The sequence below is a fragment of the Nicotiana tabacum genome, chromosome 21 (assembly GCF_000715075.1).
Source record: "Nicotiana tabacum cultivar K326 chromosome 21, ASM71507v2, whole genome shotgun sequence".
In the NCBI taxonomy this organism is placed as follows: domain Eukaryota; kingdom Viridiplantae; phylum Streptophyta; class Magnoliopsida; order Solanales; family Solanaceae; genus Nicotiana; species Nicotiana tabacum.
The window spans coordinates 93,701,501-93,718,200 of NC_134100.1; positions in this window are offsets into that span (position 1 = coordinate 93,701,501).

Sequence of the window (16,700 nt, forward strand, 5' to 3'; positions counted from 1 at the left end):
GGGTCGGGTTTTGGTCGGTTTCGGAATTTTGGCATAATTTGATAGTTTTTCTTGTGGAATTCATTCCGTTAGCGTATATTGATGGTATTGTACTGATTGTGAATAGATTCAGAGCATTTGGAGACCGAGTCCAGAGACGAGGGCATCCCGGAGTAGGATCTTTACGTTGTTAAGGTAAGTGACAGTTTTAACTCTGGCTTTGAGGGTATAAACCCGGAGATTTGACATCACGTGATTGTTTGGAGGTGATACCCATGCTAGGTGACGAGCGTGTGGGTGTGCACTGCGAGGGATTGAGACTTGGTCCGTCCCGTGAGGCTATGAGGCCTAATGGCTATTATCTGTGGTTATGTGTTTATTTGTTGTTGAACTTGTTTGCCTTCATGTTAGAGATCATGCTTAGGCTTTATTCATGCTCACATTATTTGTACTCAGTCATAAAAATTAATGTACCTGTTTACCTCAGTCTCTATTATTTGCTAATATGTGGTGATACTTGATGTGGGTTGTGTTCCCTTATTTGTTGGTGATGATGAGGCTAGTGAGGTACATGATTGAGTGAGGCCGAGGTCCTAGTTGTGAGGATATTAATACCATAGCGCGTGAGTTATCCGCGTAGCACGTGAGTTGACCGTGCGGGTCCAGGTATTGATACCATAGCGCGTGAGTTGTCCACGTAGTACGTGAGCTGACCATGCGGATCCAGGTATTGATATGATGGCACGTGAGTTGTCTGTGCTTAGCGCTTGGGCTTTGGAAGCCCCTCCAGAGTCTGTACACACCCCCAGTGAGCGCAAAGTGTTGAGTGTTTTGAGTAATGAGTGCTGAGTGCGAGTGATGAGTGATGGAGTGACACTGTTGTGAGGTTGTATTTATTTGTGTTGTTGCTGCATTTATCTGTTAAACTTCTTTGTGGCATTTACTGAGTTATGGAATTTACCTGTTTATTTCTGTTTATTTTTAAATTGTGAAAAAAAATAATTGGACTGTTTTACTTAGCTCGTCACTATCGCTCAGTTCTTTAATAATTTTTGTTACTTGTTGAGGTGGTTGTACTCATGCTACACCCTGCACTTTATGTACAGATTCAGGTGAGTCACAACGCGGCGATCGTTGAGTTAAGGACGGCTATCTGTGGAGATTGCAAGGTAGCTGCTAGCGTCCGCAGGACCTTGTCACTCCTTTTATCATTTCTTCTTTTGAATCGTATTGACAGTTAGACAGTGTCATTTCTTAGTTCATAGATTTAGATGCTCATGACTTAGTGACACCCCGATATTTGGGGCTCGTTTCTGTATTTCTAAAATTATATTTAAAGTTGATTTAGTTTATGAGAAATTCAAATGTTGAAATATTTTATTAAATTCTTATAATCAGTTTAGTAGTAATATTTTGGAGAATAGGCTTGCCTTGTAATACGATAGGCGCCATCACGACCATAGTTAGATTTTGGGTCGTGACAAGTTGGTATCAGAGCCTAGTTTACATAGGTCTCATGAGTCATGAGCGGGTTTAGTAGAGTCTTGAGGATCGGTACGGAGATGTGTGTACTTATCTTCGAGAGGCTGCATAACCTTTAGGAAAATTTCACATTCTTGGATTCTTATCGTGCATTCTGTGTATTCTAGTAACTAGACATTTGTATTTCATTCTCTCACAGATGGTGAGGACTCGTGCTACCAGTCAAGAGGGTCAACCACCAGTTCGGGCCGCAAGAGGCCGAGGCCGCGGTAGGGGCAGAGGTGCAGCCCGTACAGCAGCTAGGGCAGTACCTGCAGATCCACCGATTGTCCTAGATCAGGACCAGGTTCTAGTTGTTGATGCACCAGCTTAGGCACCACCTGTGCCTATTGTGATTCTAGGCCTTCAGGAGGCCCTAGCCCAGATTCTGACAGCGTGTACTGGCCTTGCTCAGGCGGTCTCTATTTCGACGGCCGCAACCACTTCTTAAGCTGGGGGAGGCACTCAGACTCCCGTCGCTCGCATACTCGAGCAGGTTATTCAGGGACTTCAGACACCGGAGGCACCACTAGCCCAGCCGGTTGTAGCTGCACCGGATTATATTATTCCTGCTATGCCTGAGGATGATCATCGTAGGTTGGAGAGGTTTGGGAGACTTCAGCCGCCACCTTTCAGTGGCACAAAGAGAGAGGACGCTCAGGACTTCTTGGACAGGTGTCAGAGGATACTCCATACTGTAGGTATTCTGGAGACTTGTGGGGTCTAATTCACTACCTTTCAGTTTTCTGGGGCTGCACTCAGATGGTGGGAGACTTACGAGAGGAGTAGGCTTATTGGCGCAGCACCCCTTACTTGGCAACAATTCTCTATTCTCTTTCAGGAGAAGTTTGTACCTGAGTCCCGCAGAGAGGATCTGCGCAGGCAGTTTGAGCAGCTTCGCCAGGGTGAGATGTCAGTTACCCAGTATGAGATGCGGTTCTCTGAGTTAGCTCGTCATGCGGTCTGGTTGGTTCCCACAGACCGAGAGAGGATCAGGAGGTTTATAGATGGCCTCGGTTTTCAGCTTCGATTGCTTATGACCAGGGAGAGAGTATCTGGGTTACCTTTGATGAGGTTGTTGACATTTCTCGATAGATTGAGATGGTTTGAGGTCAAGAGAGGACTGAGAGGGAGGCTAAGAGGCCTCGTGGTCAGGGTGGTTCCAGTGGTGCTCCTCAGGGAGGCCAGTTTCAGCAGAGTCAGTCATCATTCAGTGCATTGCCAGCACATGGTTCTCATTATGCCCCGCCCGGTCATGTATCGTCGGGTAATTCTTTTGGGCATCAGGAGCAGCAGTTTCGTCAGAGGAGGGTTTGTTTCGAGTGCGGGGATTTTGGTCACATTGTGAGATATTGCCCTAGGATGTTGGGTGGGACTCCGTAGCGGAGTACTCAGCCTCCGACTACAGCACCAGTTACCTCACCACCCGCCCAACTAGCTAGGGGTGGAGTTCAGCCAGCTAGGGAAGGAGCCAAGTCAGCCATGGGTCGCCCGAGAGGGGGAGGCAGATCGGGGGGTGGTCAGGCCCGTTTCTATGCCCTCACAGCCAGGCCAGATGCTATTGCTTCAGATGCTGTGATTTCAGGTATGTTCTTCTGTTAGACTCGTTCGAAGACAAACGTTTGTTTAAGAGGGGGAGAATGTAACGACTCGACCAGTCTTTTTGAATATTATAAACCTGTTCCCCCATTTACTTCACAATATATGTCTTTTAATTTATTTATGACTTATCGGGTTAGTTGGTTCGGGTCCGGAAGGAACTCGGAGTGAAATAAGACACTTGGTCTCATAATTTAAAAATTTACGTTATAAAGTGGACCGGATATGGATCTATGTGTAAACGAGCTCGGATTTAAATTCTGATGATTTCATTAGCTCTGTTAGGTGATTTTGGACTTAGGAGTGCGTCCGGAAGTGATTTGGAGGTCCGTGGTAGAATTAGGCTTGAATTGGTGAAATTAAAAATTTGGCGATTTTGGTCGGCAGTGGAAAATTTGATGTCGGGGTCGGAATGGAATTCCGGAAGTTGGGGTAGGTTCGTAGTGTCATTTGTGGTATGTGTGCAAAATTTGAGGTCTTTCAGACGTGGTTTGGTTGGTTTCGGCATTGGTTGCCGAATTTGGAAATTTAGAAGTTCTTAGGCTTGAATCCGAGGATAATTTGATGATTTGATGTTGTTTTGAGTGATTCGAAGGTTCGACTAAGTTGTTATGTTGATATATGACTTGTTGGTATTTTTGGTTGAGGTCCCGAGGGGCTCGAGATGATTTCGGATGGGTATTGGGGAGTTTGGAAGTTGGAAAATGTAGCTGGAAGCTGCTGGTGTAAGGCTACTGGTGTGGCCGCACCTGCGGATGGTGAGCCGCAGGTGCGGATGGCATGTCGCGGATGCAGAAAATGGAGGTCTGGCATTGAGCGCAGGTGTGGAAGAGAGGATCACACCTGCGAGCCTGCAGGTGTGAAGGGGCAGCCGCAGGTGCGAAGCCTGGTGTCTAAGTGACTTTCGCAGATGCGCACCTGAGACCGCAGATGCGAGTCCGGAGGTGCGAGAAAGGGTCCGCAGGTGTGAAATCCCTGGGGCAGATCCTATATATCACACTTCGCGAATTGTGGTGTATTCTTCACCATTTCTATCCGGTTTTTGAGCTTTTGGGAGAGATTTGAAGAGGGAATCAAGGGGGTTTCGTTGAGGTAAGTTACTTGAGCCCTAATACTTGTATATATGGTGATTTTTCTTTGTTTAATCATGGTAATTAGTGAAAATGAGGGGTTAGGGCTTGGAATTTTGGAGAGTAATTTAAGGATTTGAAGGACCAAACGATGTCGGATTTTGATGAATTTAATATGGTTAGACTCGGGAGAGGTCAAGGTTTATTATTCTGCCATTTTTGACTGATTTCGAGAAATGGGCCCGGGGGTCGGGTTTTGGTCGGTTTCGGAATTTTGGCATAATTTGATAGTTTTTCTTGTGGAATTCATTCCGTTAGCGTATATTGATGGTATTGTACTGATTGTGAATAGATTCAGAGCATTTGGAGACCGAGTCCAGAGACGAGGGCATCCCGGAGTAGGATCTTTACGTTGTTAAGGTAAGTGACAGTTTTAACTCTGGCTTTGAGGGTATAAACCCGGAGATTTGACATCACGTGATTGTTTGGAGGTGATACCCATGCTAGGTGACGAGCGTGTGGGTGTGCACTGCGAGGGATTGAGACTTGGTCCGTCCCGTGAGGCTATGAGGCCTAATGGCTATTATCTGTGGTTATGTGTTTATTTGTTGTTGAACTTGTTTGCCTTCATGTTAGAGATCATGCTTAGGCTTTATTCATGCTCACATTATTTGTACTCAGTCATAAAAATTAATGTACCTGTTTACCTCAGTCTCTATTATTTGCTAATATGTGGTGATACTTGATGTGGGTTGTGTTCCCTTATTTGTTGGTGATGATGAGGCTAGTGAGGTACATGATTGAGTGAGGCCGAGGTCCTAGTTGTGAGGATATTAATACCATAGCGCGTGAGTTATCCGCGTAGCACGTGAGTTGACCGTGCGGGTCCAGGTATTGATACCATAGCGCGTGAGTTGTCCACGTAGTACGTGAGCTGACCATGCGGATCCAGGTATTGATATGATGGCACGTGAGTTCTCTGTGATTAGCGCTTGGGCTTTGGAAGCCCCTCCAGAGTCTGTACACACCCCCAGTGAGCGCAGAGTGTTGAGTGTTTTGAGTATTGAGTGCTGAGTGCGAGTGATGAGTGATGGAGTGACACTGTTGTGAGGTTGTATTTATTTGTGTTGTTGCTGCATTTATCTGTTAAACTTCTTTGTGGCATTTACTGAGTTATGGAATTTACCTGTTTATTTTTGTTTATTTTTAAATTGTGAAAATAAATAATTGGACTGTTTTACTTAGCTCGTCACTATCGCTCAGTTCCTTAATAATTTTTGTTACTTGTTGAGGTGGTTGTACTCATGCTACACCCTGCACTTTATGTACAGATTCAGGTGAGTCACAACGCGGCGATCGTTGAGTTCAGGACGGCTATCTGTGGAGATTGCAAGGTAGCTGCTAGCGTCCGCAGGACCTTGTCACTCCTTTTATCATTTCTTCTTTTGAATCGTATTGACAGTTAGACAGTGTCATTTCTTAGTTCATAGATTTAGATGCTCATGACTTAGTGACACCCCGATATTTGGGGCTCGTTTTCGTATTTCTAAAATTATATTTAAAGTTGATTTAGTTTATGAGAAATTCAAATGTTGAAATGTTTTATTAAATTCTTATAATCGGTTTAGTAGTAATATTTTGGAGAATAGGCTTGCCTTGTAATACGATAGGCGCCATCACGACCATAGTTAGATTTTGGGTCGTGACAAGTTGGTATCAGAGCCTAGGTTACATAGGTCTCACGAGTCATGAGCGGGTTTAGTAGAGTCTTGAGGATCGGTACGGAGACGTGTGTACTTATCTTCGAGAGGCTGCATAACCTTTAGGAAAATTTCACATTCTTGGATTTTTATCGTGCATTCTGTGTATTCTAGTAACTAAACATTTGTATTTCATTCTCTCATAGATGGTGAGGACTCGTGCTACCGGTCAAGAGGGTCAGCCACCAGTTCGGGCCGCAAGAGGCCGAGGCCGCGGTAGGGGCAGAGGTGCAGCCCGTACAGCAGCTAGGGCAGTACCTGCAGATCCACCGATTGTCCTAGATCAGGACCAGGTTCTAGTTGTTGATGCACCAGCTTAGGCACCACCTGTGCCTATTGTGATTCCAGGCCTTCAGGAGGCCCTAGCCCAGATTCTGACAGCATGTACTGGCCTTGCTCAGGCGGTCTCTATTTCGACGGCCGCAACCACTTCTTAAGCTGGGGGAGGCACTCAGACTCCCGTTGCTCGCATACTCGAGCAGGTTATTCAGGGACTTCAGACACCGGAGGCACCACTAGCCCAGCCGGTTGTAGCTGCACCGGATTATATTATTCCTGCTATGCCTGAGGATGATCATCGTAGGTTGGAAAGGTTTGGGAGACTTCAGCCGCCACCTTTCAGTGGCACAGAGAGAGAGGACGCTCAGGACTTCTTGGACAGGTGTTAGAGGATACTCAATACTGTAGGTATTCTGGAGACTTATGGGGTCTAATTCACTACCTTTCAGTTTTCTGGGGCTGCACTCAGATGGTGGGAGACTTACGAGAGGAGTAGGCTTGTTGGCGCATCACCCCTTACTTGGCAACAATTCTCTATTCTCTTTCAGGAGAAGTTTGTACCTAAGTCCTGCAGAGAGGAGCTGCGCAGTCAGTTTGAGCAGCTTCGCCAGGGTGAGATGTCAGTTACCTAGTATGAGATGCGGTTCTCTGAGATAGCTCGTCATGCGGTCTGGTTGGTTCCCACAGACCGAGAGAGGATCAGGAGGTTTATAGATGGCCTCGATGTTTAGCTTCGATTGCTTATGACCAGGGAGAGAGTATCTGGGTTACCTTTGATGAGGTTGTTGACATTTCTCGATAGATTGAGATGGTTTGAGGTCAGGAGAGGACTGAGAGGGAGGCTAAGAGGCCTCGTAGTCAGGGTGGTTCCAGTGGTGCTCCTCAGGGAGTCCAGTTTCAGCAGAGTCAGTCATCATTCAATGCATTGCCAGCACAGGGTTCTCATTATGCCCCGCCCGCTCAGGTATCGTCGGGTAATTCTTTTGGGCATCAGGAAAAGCAGTTTTGTCAGAGGAGGAGTTGTTTCGAGTGCGGAGATTTTGGTCACATTGCGAGATATTGCCCTAGGATGTTGGGTGGGACTCCGTAGCAGAGTACTCAGCCTCCGACTACAGCCCCAATTATCTCACCACCCGCCCAACCAGCTAGGGGTAGAGTTCAGCCAGCTAGGGAAGGAGCCCAGTCAGCCATGGGTCGCCCGAGAGGGGGAGGCAGATCAGGGGGTGGTCAGGCCTGTTTCTATGCCCTCACAGCCAGGCCAGACGCTATTGCTTCAGATGCTGTGATTTCAGGTATGTTCTTCTGGTAGACTCGTTCGAAGACGAACGTTTGTTTAAGAGGGAGAGAATGTAACGACTCGGCCAGTCATTTTGAATATTATAACCCCGTTCCCCTATTTACTACACAATATATGTCTTTTAATTGATTTATGACTTATCGGGTGAGTTGGTTCGGGTCCGGAAGGAACTCGGAGTGAAATGAGACACTTGGTCTCATAATTTAAAAATTTACGTTATAAAGTGGACCGGATATGGATCTATGTGTAAACGAACTCGGATTTGAATTCTGATGGTTTCATTAGCTCTGTTAGGTGATTTTGGACTTAGGAGTGCATCCGGAAGTGATTTGGAGGTCCATGGTAGAATTAGGCTTGAATTGGTGAAATTGAAAATTTGGCGATTTTGGTCGGCAGTGGAAAATTTGATGTCGGGATCGGAATGGAATTTCGGAAGTTGGAGTAGGTTCGTAGTGTCATTTGTGATGTGTGTGCAAAATTTGAGGTCTTTCGGACGTGGTTTGTTGGTTTCGGCATCGGTTGCCGAATTTGGAAATTTAGAAGTTCTTAGGCTTGGATCCGAGGATAATTTGATGATTTGATGTTGTTTTGAGTGATTCGAAGGTTCGACTAAGTTGGTATGTTGATATATGACTTGTTGGTATATTTAGTTAAGGTCCTGAGGGGCTCGGGATGATTTCGGATGGGTATTAGGGAGTTTGGAAGTTGGAAAATGCAGCTGGAAGCTGCTGGTGTAAGGCTACTGGTGTGGCCGCACCTGCGGATGGTGAGCCGCAGGTGCGATGATCGCAGGTGCGGATGGCATGTCGCAGATGCGGAAAATAGAGGCCAAGCATTGAGAACACCCGCAGGTGTGAAGCTGGGCGTCTAAGTGACTTTCACAGATGCGCACCTGGGACCGCATATGCGAGTCCGCAGGTGCGAGAAAGGGTCTGCAGGTGCGAAATCCCTGGGGAAGATCCTATATATCACACTTCGCGAATTGTGGTGCATTCTTCACCATTTCTATCCGATTTTTGAGCTTTTGGGAGAGATTTGAAGAGGGAATCAAAGGGGTTTCGTTGAGGTAAGTTACTTGAGCCCTAATACTTGTATATATGGTGATTTTCCATTGTTTAATCATGGTAATTAGTGAAAATGAGGGGTTAGGGCTTTGAATTTTTGGAGAGTAATTTGAGGATTTGAAGGACCAAACGATGTCGGATTTTGATGAATTTCATATGGTTAGACTCGAGAGAGGTCAAGGTTTATTATTCTGCAATTTTTGACTGATTTCGAGATGTGGGCCTCGGGGTCGGGTTTTGGTCAGTTTAGGATTTTTGGCATAATTTGATAGTTTTTCTTGTGGAATTCATTCCATTAGCGTATATTGATGGTATTGTACTGATTGTGAATAGATTCAGAGCATTTGGAGACCAAGTCCAAAGACGAGGGCATCCCGGAGTAGGATCTTTACGCTTTTAAGGTAAGTGACAGTTTTAACTCTGGCTTTGAGGGTATAAACCCGGAGATTTGACATCACGTGATTATTTGGAGGTGATACCCATGCTAGGTGACGAGCGTGTGGGTGTGCACCGCCAGGGATTGAGACTTGGTCCGTCCGGTGAGGCTGTGAGGCCTAATGGCTATTATATGTGGTTATGTGCTTATTTGTTGTTGAACTTGTTTGCCTTCATGTTAGAGATCATGCTTAGGCTTTATTCATGCTCACATTATTTGTACTCAGTCATAGAAATTATTGTACCTGTTTACCTCAGTCTCTATTATTTGCTAATATGCGGTGATACTTGATGTGGGCTGTGTTCTCTTATTTGTTGGTGATGATGAGGCTAGTGAGGTACATGTTTGAGTGAGGCCGAGGGCCTGTTGTAAGGATATTAATACCATTGGGAGTTGTCCGCATATCACATGAGTTGATCGTGCAGATCCAGGTATTGATATGATGGCACGTGAGTTTTTCGTGCTTAGCGCTTGGGCTTTGGGAGCCCCTCCGGAGTCTGTACACACCCCTAGTGAGCGTAGAGTGTTGAGTGTTTTGAGTATTGAGTGCTGAGTGCGAGTGATGAGTGATGAAGTGACACTGCTATGATGTTGTATTTATTTGTGTTGTTGCTGCATTTATCTGTTAAACTTCTTTGTGGCATTTACTGAGTTATAGAATTTACCTGTTTATTTTTGTTTATTTTTAAATTTTGAAAATAAATAATTGGACTGTTTTAATTAGCTCGTCACTACTGCTCAGTTCCTTAATAATTTTTGTTACTTGTTGAGGTGGTTGTACTCATGCTACACCCTGCACTTTATGTACAGATTCAGGTGAGTCACAACGCGGCGATCGTTGAGTTCAGGACGGCTATCTTTGGATATTGCAAGGTAGTTGCTAGCGTTCGCAGGACCTTGTCACTCCTTTTATCATTTCTTCTTTTGGATTGTATTGACAGTTAGACAGTTTCATTTCTTAGTTCATAGATTTAGACGCTCATGACTTAGTGACACTCCGATGTTTGGGGCTCGTTTTCGTATTTCTAAAATTATATTTAAAGTTGATTTAGTTTATGAGAAATTCAAATGTTGAAATGTTTTATTAAATTCTTATAATCAGTTTAGTAGTAATATTTTGGAGAATAGGCTTGCCTTGTAATACGATAGGCACCATCACGACCATGGTTAGATTTTGGGTCGTGACACTATGCCCATCTGTCAATATATGTGAGAAATCATGAATAATGTGATACCGTACAGCATGAGGAAAATACCTCTCTATGCATATATGTCATGTGTGCATGTCAATGCAATGTATCTTAGAGATTATACTCATGTAATCATACTCTCAGAGTACTCAATCTTACTGTCTCGCATTCTCTCTTACTATGCTCAGCACACTCAATCACTCAGTGCTATACAATACCTGCTGCGGCGTGCAGCCCGATCCCTATTTATAGTCGACTGCGCTCACTGGGGGTGTGTACAGACTCATAAGGGGCTCCTACAGCCCAAGCGCTATAAGCACGGACAACTCACGTGCTGCACGGACAACTCACGTGCTATAATATCATATCTGGATCCCAATAATATTGGCACATAGCCTTAACATGATTTTTAATATTCTTTTCAGCTCAATTTCTTTAACTCATAAAATCGCATGGAAAATGCCAAGATCATTTAACTACAAAATTCCACAGAAACAATTATGTCACAATTTCTATAGTGCACGCCCACACGCCCGTCACCAAGCGTGTGTGTCACCTCCCAACAATTCACGAAATACATATATTCAGGGTTCATACCTTCAACTCCATGATTAGAAGAGTTACTTACCTCGAACAAGCCAAATCCAATGTCGAGCAAGCTAAGCAATGCTTTAGAAATTTCATTTTGCGCGTATCAACTTCCAAACGGCTCGAATCTAGTCACAACTAATTTGATTCAGCTCACAAAAATTATAGGAATTAATTTCATATCAAAATATTAATATTTTCCAAAAATCCGAAATTATGCCCCAAAAATCACTCGTGGGGCCCACGTCGCGGAATCTGATAAAACTCACAAAATCCGAACTCCCATTCAACCACGAGTCCAACCATACCAAAATTACTCAAATCCGACCACAACTCGGCCTTCAAGTCCTCAATTAAAGTCTATGAATTTTTCTACTATTTTCAACCCAAAATACTAATTTGTTGATAAAAACAATAATAGATTCATGTAATTTAACCAAAACCGAGTTAGAATCACTTACCATAATCCATATGGTGAAAAGCGCCTCAAAAATCGCTTCAATCCGAGCTCCATAGCTCCAAATGTGTTAAAATGGCCGAAACTTCGAAATATATCTTCTGTCCAGGCATTTACTCTTCGCGATTGCGAAGCACAAAATTTTTCAGCCCCAAAATTGCTTTTCGCGATCGCGGAAAATGCTTCGCGATCGCGAAGAACAAACTCTCTAACTCTTCCAGACAGCCTCTAATATAATGGTCATAACTATTTGTACAAAATGCCAAATTGCAACTGGTTTAACTTTATGAAAACTAGACACCAAGAACTATAACTTTTATATGTTTCTCATCTCCCAATTCCTTATAGATTGTTAAATATAAGCTTCTAAAATCAGTCCTATGCAATAGAGATTTCCAAATGCTTCCCAGATAGCCTATAGTCTATCCATCATAACCTTTTATACACAACTCCAAATGATAAATGGTTTATATTTCCGAAAACTAGACATCAAGGGCTACAACTTTCATTTTTAGATCATCTCCAAATTCCTTACAAATTGCGAGATATAAGCTTCCAAAGTTGGGTCAGTGCAGCAGAGATTTTGTTCTACACAATCGCGAAAGAGCTTCCGCGATCGCGATTCACAAGGTTCCAAACTGTTGTTTTCTCTTCGCGAACGTGACCCAATGTTCGCGATCGCGATGCACACCTCTGTAGGTAGAAATCAACAACTAAAAATGGCTTAGAAATGGTTTAAAACCACCCCGAAACTCACCCGAGCCCCCTCGGGACCTCAACCAATTATACCAACAAGTCCTAAAACATCATACGAACTTTGTCGAAGCCTCGAATCACATCAAACAATGCTAAAACTACGAATCGCACCTCAATTCAAGCCTAATGAACTTTGAACTTTCAAATTCTATATCTTGTGCTGAAATACATCAAATCAATCCGGAATGAATTTAAATTTTGCACACAAGTCATAAATGACATAACGAAGCTATTCCAATTTCCAGAATCATATTCCGACCTCGATATCAAAAAGGCAACCCCCGGTCAAACTTCCCAAAAATTCAACTTTCGACATTTCAAGCATAATTCCACTACGGACCTCCAAATAATTTTTCGGTCACGCTCCTAAGTCCAAAATCACCATACAGAGCTATTGCTATCATGAGAATTTAATTCCGAGGTCGTTTACCCATAAGTCGACATCCGGTCACTATTTTAACTTAAGCTTTAAACCTTGGAACTAAGTGTTCTAATTCATTCCAAAACCTCACCGGACCCGAACCAATTGCCCCGACAAGTCACACAACAATTGTAAAGCCCAATTTGAGCAGTAAATGGGGAAATAGGGTTGTAATACTCAAAACGACCGGCCGGGTCGTTACATTCCCCCCCACTTAAACATATGTTCGTCCTCGAATGTGCCAAGAGTTATTTTCAAGCTATCAAATCACTGTTCCATCTTACCACACACGTACTCGGGGTGATCTCACGTCACTCTATTCTATATAGGCCTGACCACACAATATAACTGAAAATCGTTAATTTAACCTTAGCCCAAAACCCATGGAGCAAAATTTCTAATATCCAAAATTCTTTTCAAGACCTGAATCTCACACCTACACACTGTATAAGTCCGAACAAGTTGCATCGAGCTATAACTATAACCGCAGATATAATCACCCAGCATATTACATAACTCGCATGCTCGTAGCACCATTCCTGATCACAGTAACTACTCCGAAACCAATCAAGTACTAGTATTAAACCCCATATCGAACCAAACTTCATCCCAAAACCTTCGTACACTGTTGATAATTAAAGAAACACGTAGAAATCTCAAGACCCCTTATCAGATCAACAAGTCATGGAGCGCTCTCGCCCCAACCAGAACCATAATCACTTTCTAAGCCGAATTTCAATATTATCCTCCCGAATATACCTTTTCAAACCTGATAGTACCCATTCCAGGTCCAATGACCTTATTTTACTAAACACATCTATTCTACAGATATTCCAACCCAATATAACTCAGAGCCACAACCCGTGCCATCTGTGCACCCATACGCAACAATTCAAATGTACTCAAATGCTCATATTGTTCAAATTCCTCCATAAGGCCCCCAATAAAAACCGCACCATGTGTGCACATAACCAATGAATCACAATCCTCGTAGTATAAAGGAGTAACTCACAGATCATTTCAAAACACGAATAAGTTCAACATCAACCGAATGGCACGTCCCTTCACAATAGCAGTATGGAGCCAACCATCCCAGCTCGGTGTAGAATACACATCCTAATTGGGCTTATCAATGGACCCCCAAATCACTCTGGTTACCCACAAATAGATAAAAATCCCTCCTAAAATCCATAATGACTGAATCATAATACATTCTATCATCTGGCTAGCTCCGACCACAACTTTACAGTCCACAACCATGAAACAATTTGTTCCTGACAACTCCTAGTCTCCAAATCCATAGAACACACGCACCGTCATTTCTGGTCCCATCTCCACCGCCCGAATGTCTAACACATCTCTCATACACGATCATCCCACAAAGAATATGTTACACCCTATATTTTCGTACGTAAAAATGCGTCGTAAGAAAACTAATGTAGGACCAAAAAAGAGATAATATTTAAAAGTATATAAAGTAAGTTAATCATGTTACCTCTGAGGTTACAAATATTGAAGACCATGAACAACAAGTACAAAGAGGGTTGGACAGTTCAAAAGCTAAAGCAATTGAAGAAAATAATGTTTCGTCGAAAGTCGACAAGTTGGGAATGTTATAACATATACCTTTGGGGTGAGACTAGGGTGCTTAACATGATAAGGAGATTATGTTATGATTTATATTAGTCGTATGACATCCGTGTGTTATGTTTTGAAGTCAAGAGAGTTGTGGAACAAAAGTCGATGAAAGTCATCACAAGTTACATTCATAAGTTTTACTGAAACTTTGGGTCAAATGTAACTGCGATTTTCTCCCAATATACTTAGAGTTATGGGGTGTTCCACCTATCAAATTAAAGATATATGAGTCTATTTTCCAATGCATTAAACCGTTTGTCAATATGACATTGGAATAATGAGATATGGGTATTTTTGTGATACTGCGCAAGCTGCTAGGTGACAAGTAGGTGTGTCACCTACTTGCTTAAATGAAAGCCCAAAAATGGGCCATTTCGGGTCGTCCAAAGAGGCCTTTTAAGGGCCTATTTTCTTCATATATTAGACTTAAAATAGAGCATAATAACCAGACATAAGCTCTGCAAAGAATCCTCCCAAAAATTTCCCACAAACCCTAATTGATTTTCTCTCCCTTTCAAGTTCTAATTGGAGGTAAAACCTAGAGTTTGAAGAACCAAGATAAGAGCTGAGTTATCCAACAAATAAGGTGAGTTTACTTCTCTCTTTCATCCAATTTTTCTTCTATAAATTCATGGTAAGTCGTTCTATACTTGTAAGAACTCACGGGACGGTGATCGGAAGCCGTGAGTTCGAGTTATTCACTTGTAGCAGACTGTTTTGTGGACTGTTTTGTGTTGCTGTTGGGCTGCGTGTTTTACTACTATTTTGTGGAGTTTTGGACGAGGAAGGGGGTTTATAAACACCATATAAATGTAGGGTGGTTGGCTGGTCGTTCGTCGTAACATTTTCGGGTCGTTTGACACTACTACGGTGGTCGTTTTGTGTACGAAGAGATTGGGGTGTGTTGGGCTGTTTTGTAGTATTTGATGGTGTATATAGGGCTGGAAAATGATGTATATATGTTGTTATTGTTCTGTTCTTGTATTGTTGGTGTTATCTTGAATTTGGAGGAAGTAAGGATTATAGGGGAGATGCTGTCCGTTTTAATACAAAATAGGTTTGTCGTTCGTTGTGCGATAGTTGTACCTTTCGTAACTTAACGATAGTATTATTATCATTCTTGTAGATTAAGGTGCGAAGAGGTGAGCTCAACTTGGTGATTCGAAAGATTGTGATAAGGTATGTTAAGGCTAAGCCTTCCTTCATTTTGGCATGATCTCGTAGCTACATGTGTTAGTAATGAGACAAAAAGAGAAGTTCATATTCATGAATTTATTCACACTATTCTAGTCTCATAAGTTACAATATTATTCCTTATCGAGACTCTATATTCAATTTTAGTATTGTCTTCTTCCAGTCAAGAGAGCAGCAAGCCTATATATACAGTATTACAGTATTTTCATTACCATCGAGCTATAATCGATGGGCAGGCCCCTATTGGGCAACCTCTGATCAGATGGAAAGTTATATACCGAGCCTACTGTGGCCGAGCGCCTATGAGCGAGCCCAGCATGGCCGAGATACATAGCCTAGTATGGCCGAGCGCCTATGAGCGAGCCTACTATGGCAGAGCAGTTATATATATACCGAGCCTTATAAGGCCGTACAATTATTTTACTTACTATATTGAAGGAGTTGAGTCAGTATCAGCAGGTAAGTATATCTCCAGATCATCTTTGACTCCCAGTTACTTCCAGTTATTATATTATCAGTTCAGTTTTGATTTTCAGTTATGTTATTGCCTTACATACTCGGTACATTATTTCGTACTGACGTCCCTTTTTCGGGGACGCTGCATTTCATGCATGCAGGTTCAGATAGACGAACGAGTAGATCTCCTCAGTAGGTGTTTCCCGAGTTCAGCCTGAATCGGTAAGCTCCATGTCTTTCGGAGTTACCAGGTCTAGAGTGTTGTGTACATCTTATGTATATCTGTATATATGTTATGGATAGGTCGGGGCCCTGTTCCGATCATAGTACATCTATCAGTAGAGGCTTGTAGACATATCCTGTTGGTTAGTGCAGTATGTTGGGTTTGTAGGCCTGGTATGTATATTTGATGGTTTGTCAGCTGTAGTAGCTATGACGGCCTTGTCGGCCTAGCTTTATATTGATGTTTAGTTAGCGCTAGTTTCCATTCAGTTTTATATTTTGCTTTGCAAATTGTCTTGCAAGGTGGCCCCATGGACAAAGTATGACATTATATGTTCAGAGTCCCTTAGTCGCAATTTGGTACGCCAGGTTAGGTGAGGCACCGGGTGCTTGTCTCGCTCCTAGGTTCGGGGCATGACAAACTTGGTATCAGAGTAGTTCTATCCTAGGGAGTCTACAAGCCGTGTCTAGTAGAGTCTTGTTTATAGATGTGTTGTGCACCACATTATATAAGCAGGGCACTACAGGGCATTTAGGAGTTGGTTACCCTTCTTTGAAATCTAAATCGTGCTATAGAACTGAGTTATAGGAAATTTGAATTAAACTTATGTGTTGGTGTTTGCATGCACAGATGACGGTGACTAGGAAGACTACGGCTAGCCAGAGGAGAGATACAGTAGTAGGTGAGGGGACCAGCAGGGTACCCCCAGTAGATGGGGCCCAGTCTGAGGCTCAAGGTGAGACCCCTACTCAGCCATTACCGGCTCCTCCAC